The sequence below is a fragment of the Pocillopora verrucosa genome, chromosome 4 (genome assembly GCF_036669915.1).
Source record: "Pocillopora verrucosa isolate sample1 chromosome 4, ASM3666991v2, whole genome shotgun sequence".
NCBI classification, from domain to species: Eukaryota; Metazoa; Cnidaria; class Anthozoa; order Scleractinia; family Pocilloporidae; genus Pocillopora; species Pocillopora verrucosa.
In genome coordinates this window covers 19,489,329-19,497,916 of record NC_089315.1, presented here as the reverse complement: position 1 = coordinate 19,497,916, position 8,588 = coordinate 19,489,329, and the positions used below count along the sequence as shown (strand labels likewise).

Here is an 8,588-nt window from a genome sequence, read left to right as displayed (position 1 = left end):
AACAAGGACTTAATTTTTTTCTTCTTGTTTACCAGATCATTAGCCGAAGTATTCATACCTTTTGTCATTTCTAAGGATGCGTTGCTTTTCTTAGCAGAGGACTTTTTATCATTTGTCTTACATGACGGATAGCTTTCTTCTATTGATCGACAGGCACCGGCTACAAAAATGGAAATGCATTAAAACTGACGTGCTGATACTGTCTTCTACTCTAAGTTTTGGAAGATTTTGTGACCGAAAACTTTCCTCCTAACATTGTGAAACAATTTGAATTGCTGAACCAACAGGGACGACTTTTGACAAGAGATTATATTCTCTCGCTCTTAACTTTTTAAATGGGTCAGGTAAATCTAATTTGCCAGCATATCTATGCGCACTTTTCTAAACCCACAAAAAGAGACGAGAAGACACAACATATGATTAATCCGCGAGATAAAACTTTCTCAAAAGTTTCCCACTACACCAGTGAGTTACATTTTTCAAAGGCAATACAGGAAGAAAAAAAGACACACACAACTCTTTTTCAGGGTTTTCAAAATTTTCGAACAAAGTTATAGGTACAAATTTTTTTTATGATATCACTGATATGGAACATACTGAATGAAAACTGTGACAAAATATTTTCAAAGAATTCTTACCTTTTTCCGCCTCAGTGGATGAGTTGCCTTTCTTAACAGGGGACATTTTCTTAGCAGAGGACTCATCATCCGACTTTTCATTACCCTTAGAGTGGTATTCTTCTACTGATCGACAAGCTCCGCCTACAAAAATTGAAAGTCAATGAAACATTAAAACTTTGAAGTGCTGATGCTGTCTTCTCTGAGTTTTGGAAGATTTTTCGAGAATCATGTTATTAAACATTTTATACCTTTTCCGCCTTGGAGGATGAGTTTCCTTTCATTGCAAAATATTTTTCATCTTTTTCTTCTACATGGCTTTCATGCACAGCTCCATCTGGGTCGTAATTTAAGCCACCGGCTGCAAAGAAAGAAAGGTACCAACAACCTCAAAACTCAGACCACTATCATAGTTAACTGGAAAACATATGAAAGTAGCGTTTTCATAGAAATTTCACTCACCCTTTTGGGAGAAAGGTAGAAAGTTTCCATGGTTCCTAACCAGCCAGTTGTCATCCTTTTTAGCTCGACCTACTTCAGATGTGGATAGTCGTGCAAATATGGGAGGGAGGGGTGATTGATGGTGCCTGATGGGGCCACCTTTTTCTGAAAAAGACGCGACCGCGATTAGAATTTTTTCAAGAGATATTTTCGTTGCTGTTACCTGCGGTAGACATGGAAAACGGATCAGCCGTTTTGCTGTCGCAACAGAATTCCTTATTTTGATCACCTTTATGTCTTTTTCTCAGACAGGTGTCCTGCACAAAAGTTTCACTCGTTGGGACGCTGGTTGTAGATGATAACATTGACGGGCGAGGCTCGATGTTCTCTTTAGCTAAAATGAAAATAAATTAAATATTCCTGAAATATTTTCATTTGACAAATTCGTGGTTAGTCCATGCTGAAAATTTTCGTCATCACCCTCCCCCTCCCCCACACCTTCCCCTCCCACAAGAAATAAGATGCATCAATGATATCTTACGTAACAACTGACGTACTAGTTACTACAAGAGAGACAAAATGTTAAACCATCAACACCTTGTTCTGTCTTCTTTGCATTTGCTTCATCGCCTTTAGGCTTTTCTGTCTCTTTTATAAGCACATTATTTTTTTGTTCTAGGAGAAAATAATCCCAGCTTTTTTACATTGAGCTATGTAAGTTGCTTGTCTCCATAGAACGCATTAAAACTTGGATTTATTTCCGACACTAACCCTTTTTTTTGTACGTTTTGACAGATATCGTGTGCTACAACTTCCTTCCTAGCCTCGAATATGCCTATCCAGTCTTCATCCCAACGGTAAAATGATTTTTACATCTAGTAAGACGTTGAGGTATTCATCTCTGTTAGACTAGATCCAATTTGTTCAGAATGCAGCGTATCCCTACAAACTTTCTTAAACGTCACATGATATAAACTTTTTTAACGCCTTAATTAAGCTCCATTTAGCTTCAGTTATGTCAGTTTGAAATTTTTCTCCTGTGTCAAGTCCGCTTAAATTATCTGATAAAATAACAATTAGAAAACGTGAAAATTTAAGATTTCTCACTCGTTACGTCTTAATAAGAGTTAAAGTTAAAACTGTTAAAATGTTCATCGAAGTCTTTTCCACGCCTACCAGTTTATGAAATATGCCTACTCATAAGATCGCTTCACGACCTAGTATTTCTACTGTCACATCAGTACGTTTTGTGTTTAGATCTTCCTTTAATTGGTTCATCATATCCATTTTGTCGTTTAGCCTCTCTTTGTTTCTTCTTTCTTGAAGATCATACCGCTTTTTTTGGCCTCACTCTGAAGGAAACTGATCTGCTTAACCAACTTAGAGTTAACATTTGCAAAGGAAATAATATAAATTATTTAAACTTTATGGACTGAAAGCACTCCTGCAAATGGAAAAAACAAAATAAAAAACAAACAAACAACAAAAGAAACGAAGAAGCAACATCGTCAACAAATCAGCCTTATCGGGTGTTACTGGCAATAAAACAAATACAAATACTTTTCTAGTGGTGAAAAGCGAAATAAATTGTCATCTAACAATTCCTTCATTTTTTCTTCGGCATTAGCCACCGCTTGAGGACCAAATTGTTCACATGAAAAAAAACACTTTCTTCCATTTCAATAATTTGGTCCTTAAGACAAGTGTTCTTCGTTAACAACTCGGATTTATCGGCTGAAAAATGTCATTAAAACAGATAGTTTAAATAACTTCAGGAAGTACTAAAAACGAAAAAAAAGTCACCTGACTATTCTTTCACTTTTGCTTGGGCATTAGTCATTGTTTCTTCCATAATGACAACTTTTTCCTCAAGGCAACTGTTTTATTCAACAATTCTCTCTTATCGGCTGAAAATGGCAATAAAACAAATAAATCTAAAAACATATTTGGTAAACTGATAAAAAGCAAAAGAAATTGCCACCTGACAGTTCTTCCATCCCAGTAATTTGGTCCTCAAGAAGTGTTCTTCGTTAGCAATTCTGTTTGTCTGGATTTTCTTTTTTTTCTTTTTTGATAGACGCAATGAAATAAATTACTAGCTACCTTTGTTAAAAATCGTGTTTTGCTTAATTTTGTGTTGCCAAATATTAACCCGCTATGTTACACATACCTAGAGAAACCTCCAGTCTTTTACTGATTTTGTCAACCTCGTCTGCAGCTTTCTGCAGGCTCTCGTGAGAATTGCTTGTATCAATCGTTAATTTTTTTAAGAGATCTTTGTACGTGTTTTGCTGAGACGTAAGCTGTTTAATTTTTTGATCTTTCTCACTGATTGTCTCCTCTGATACAGAAAGAGTCGCTGAAATGAATAAAAAAAGGGAATATTACAATACCATTTGGTAAGGCATTTAATAATTATTAGTAGTCAGCCACAGACTTTAGAAGCTCCTTAGAGATAATACAAACGTCCCTCACATTGAAAATATCTCGGATTGTTTTTCAGCCACATCTTCGAGTTTTCCTAAAAATTGTATATTTTATTAATTTCGTATTGCCAAAAATGAGCCACATCTCCCCCTAATGAAAGCCAAGTCCAACAGAGAAAGTTTTGAAGTCGGCAAAAGATTTCTTCAGTTTGTTCAATCATTTTTTATTTTCCCTTCCAGCTCAGTGAAATCTCTTTCAGTTGACTACGCGAGATGAGTTGATCATTCATAATTATTCAAATTCTTTATTTCGGTTTCTAGCGATTGAGCTTAGCTCATCAGAGATCAATTGCATCTCTACTACTCCATGTTATTTCCGCCTTCGCTTCCTCTTCTTCTCAACGTACGATACATGACAAATGACTGGGATACAGTTGGTTCCACCCCTCCCCGATCTTACGTGCCAATTGATTCCTCAATCGGTTCCAAATTGTTTGTGAGAAGACCGGTGACCCACAACGAATGATTTTCTATAAACAAGATTTTCCTTTGGTTAAGTTTAGGTCAAGCAAATTGAATTCTGGGATGCAAACTTCATGGCTGCTACCCAGGTTTCTTGCTTTTCCTCATGATGTGGTTAAAATATCATGTCACGGCACCGTATGGACGCCATCTGTTTACCGCGCGTAACCATAATAACTGCTCAGACTGGAAGGAAATGCCATTTCGAGCGAAACGCTTATACCTGCGGTGTACACATGAGTAGTCTTTGGATATCACAAACGTCAGGTGGAGCTCAAAGCTTCTGGCGCTAGCAAATAACAAGAGAAGAGGACAAGTTGTCTTCTTCGCCCGTAACGTGCTTGTACAAGAAGTGAACGAACATTCAGTTCATTGTATGTCCTTTCTAAGCCAACGTGTGGGTCACCGGTCTTCTCACCGTTCTTCTTCTTGTATGACGCTTTTCTCTCTTAACCTTCTTAGTCTCCTTCAAGTCTTTAATTTCAGTCTGGAGAGACTCGTTTTCCTTTTCTTGCTGAATGCGTAGATCGTTCACTTTGTAACGTGATTCTTTTAGCTGATTTTCCAAGGCAGAATTCTTTTTAAAGAGTTTTTTTTCCCTCTCTAAAGTAATTTTAAAGCTAAGCTCAGTGGTGGATACTCGAATCGTTAATCCTAGAGTATGGTCTTAGATTGTCTAAAATCTACCAAATTTATGGAGCTGCTCAGATAAGCTTTAGAAAGTTTGATGGTCAGGCCAGTCAGTCAGTTAGTCAGTCGGTCGGTCGGTCGCTCATTCAGCTGATCGGTTAGTCGTCTATTTGTTCGTAAGTCAGTTGGACAGTTAATCAATTAGAACGTGTATCAGTTTGACAGTAAACCCGTGCGTCGGTCAATCAGCTATATACAGTAACTCAAAAGGTCAATCAGTCGTATGCGACCTGTCAGACACCCAACTGATGTAGTCGGTCAGACTAGGTTTTTAAGCCTTTATTTACTTTCAAAGGATTTTCTCTTTTCATTTCTTGTATCTCCGTCCTTTGCATAATCTCCTTCGCACTTTCAAAGTTGCAACTTTGAAAGTTTCTTATCAGCCAGGCTAAATTTTTAATCTTATTTAAAAACAGATCAGTTGTAAAGATGTCACCAGCACATTCACGAATACCCTGATGCGTTCAGGCCGGGATGTGACTTAGCTTTCAAATACTTGATAGCTATACTCCTTCCCCGCTTTTTTTTTCTTTGTGGATTGATAAAAAAAAGTGGACAAAGGGCCTGCAAATCGGACGATTATCTTCTCTTTGAAGAAAGCAATAAGCTTTGACAAGTTCTAAGTCAGTGGAGACAGGAGAAAAGGTAAGGAGGCGGAAAGGGGGTGCAAAAAAACGACGAGGATTGCACTAAGAAATGTGAGGAACAAACTCAGCCGTTTTCAGGGTTTTCTTCGCCTACTTACTCTTACGTTGGTCGGCACTGACCACCAGCCTGGATCAAAGTTGGAAGAAATAGATATCTTATCTAGGAATTGTTGTTCAAGGACCGCCATCTTTTCCTAAAAATCTATCTCCATCTTACCTAGAACAAGAAAATTGGGTACCTTTGACGTTTATCTAAAACCCATTTTGTTTTGGACTAAATGTTAAACCAAAATAAGTAGCCAACAAGCACAGAAATGTTTTTCACCTATCCCACACGAATTACTGATGTCTGTCTTCTAACAGAGTCACTCCCAGCATTATTTATAATGGTCATTGAACTGAGTGGAGTGCAATTTGGGCTGAAATCATACGCGTGATTTGAAATCACAATTATGATTTCAGACCAAAATTGCATGACACGAGGTTTAATTTCCACTTTATTACATCAATTTTGAAATCGTCCAAATACAGGACTTGGTTAGTTCAAATATTTTATTAATGCAATACTGAGCCGGTTTGAAATTAAATTCATCCAGTTTTTGGGAGGAAAAAATAAGAGTTTGGGAAACAAAAGTTGCAAAATTTGCCACACGATACTCTTTGTCTTTCATTTTCCTGCAATTTGATCGTTTACTCTAAACAAGCCTTGAAATCTGAGTGGTTGTTTTGTTTTTAGTGTAGCCTCCTCATTGGCTGGGAAGAGCCAATCAGATTACTGGGACCACTAGTGATTTCCAAGTAAATAAACCCCTTCATGCGGCTGATAATGTCCGCGGGTGAGATATTGTTTGAAAATGGCAAATGTGAAATTTTGACCACAATTTTTCATCAGCCAAGGACATTATCAGCCGACAAACCAGGAAACAATAGGGGGTTTATCTTTTTCTTTGTTCTTTCTGTTGAAGCCTCCCTGTGTAAACTCAGCTCAGCACAGGATCAATTAAATATTTTTACACATTTTGCGATTTCAGAATGGATGTAATAAAGTGCTAATTGAACTTCGTGTTAGGCAATTTGAATCTGATATACCAGTGATTCAAATCAAACTCTCCCTTCGCGCCCGTTCGATGTTGAAATCACGGATATGATTTTAGACCAAACTTCACTCACCTCAGTTCAATGAACGAGAAACATATATTAGATTATATAGACAGAATTTACATATATAGCATGTCGACTTAGCAGTTTCTGTGACTGGACGTTACTGAGGAAGTTTGTTTGCAAATTTTATCAAGAAAGTCAGATTTACGAGATAGTGGCCTGGCAGGTGCTGTTAGGAAAAGAATAGTTTTCGTTACATTCAGTCACAAATAAACACCAGGTAAAACGAGAGAACTGTTTATTAGGCTGCAATAACATAAGTATTTTTTCTCGTTACCAAGAAATCCGATTGTCCTGCTGGATAAAGTCTCATTTAAAATCGGTAAGTATCAATGTTTCTCGTTTGACGCTTGATGCTAAAGTTAGTTTATTAAACCCTAGATACAATTTCTTTTTTCTCAAACACCCTTTTGAGCAAAAAGACATGAAAATATTGTCGTATCAAGAAAGCTTCCATGTATTCGGCAAGTGACTGATTTATTCTCGCTTGGTTTCCCATGAGAGACAGTTATTGTAATAGAATGACGGTTACACCTTTATAAACAAAATTTAACATTGAAATCAATTTGTGCAAGGAAAAAAATGTGACAATATGAGCAGAGAAGCACACATGTATATATTACCTCGTGTTTATATTATTATTAAAAATGAAATCTTAATGGAAAAATCTAGAATTACAAGTTTTTAGCCAGAAAAAGATTTGTAGTACTTGACATTGTTAAGTTATAGAATCACTGGAACTGTTCTAAATAAAACAATAACATTTTGAAGGAAGTTTCCGACACAAAACTGAGGATTTTGCAAAAAAAAAAAAACTTCAGCGGTAAGTATGGCGGAAACTGTTAATGGAAAATTAGAAAAGTTAAAATTTCATGGAATTGCCAGTTTCCAAATAATCGTTCCCTCTTTTGTTTCGTCATAAAAAACGATGTGTAAGATCCATTAAGAAAACACTTTGACATCTTTTTGCACACGACACACGAAAATGAAACATGGCGCAGTACAGGAAGGCAGTGTACAGTGCCGTGTGGGTGCAGTTAGCATTAGTTGTTTGTTATGTGCCATTTAGTATAGTGGAAACTGTGATCGCTCTAAGTAAAACATATTCATCACACCAAGTCATCAACTGGGGTTTAGCAATTGCGTTAATCTATTATAACTCAACGTTAAACCCGTTTATTTACTACTGGAGGATTCGGGAAGTAAGGCGAGCGGTGAAGCAGACAATCAGACGAGCACTTCACTTTTAATGTTTTCAAAGCTGACCTACACAGTCATGGTTATCTTTTTTAAATAAGAGAGAGCTCGTAGGATATTCTATTAGAAGGAAGAAATGGGAGACTCAATAAGCCGTCGTGCAAACTGTCTTTGATATTATCTATTAATTCCTCATCGAAACATTTATCATCCGATAAGAAGCGAAAGCACTTATCCTGAATACAAAATACATAATCGAAAAGGAAAACATAACGGTTTGCATGCATGATAAAGAGGCAATCGAGATGTGAGTTTGATTTTACTTCCCTGTCTAACTTTCTTTCTTTTCAAATCTCTCGTTTTTCCAAAATTTAACGTAACTTTTCAATCCTTTTATGCGTCTTGGCTAATTAATTACTTTTCAACTTTTAGAGGACTAAGTTTCTGCAGAAACTGTGATGCTGCGTCAGTGAAGGGTATTACAAGATAATTTGGTTTTATCCACTGAGTTGATAATGTAAATAGGCCACCATAAAGAGCTTCTGAAGCTCACTTTTCAAGTGCTAGCCTTTCGTCAGAGCGAATCAAATCCTCTTAACTTTGAAATGGTACATTTAACAATGGATTCGTGCGTTCATTAGGATCTGAAGCACGCGGGAAGTTTTGAGAGCTTGAAAGATAAGTAAGAGTTGCTTAAGACGGAGCTGAGAGCAACAAGAGGTTCCTAAATGATAAATTTTGTTTATAAAGGTGTAACCGTCATTCTATTACAATAACTGTCGCTGAAGGGAAACGCAGCGAGAATAAATCAGTCATCTGCCGAATACATGGAAGCTTTCTTGATACGACAATATTTTTCATGTCTTTTTGCTCAAAAGGATGTTTGA

The 8,588-nt window shown here is 36.9% G+C and overlaps 1 pseudogene; it reads right to left on the bottom strand.

Annotated features, from left to right (window-relative positions):
• Nucleotides 1-1,071: 1,071 nt before the first annotated feature.
• Nucleotides 1,072-8,588, bottom strand: part of LOC131798294 (putative uncharacterized protein MYH16) — a 41,104-nt pseudogene continuing 33,587 nt past the window's right edge.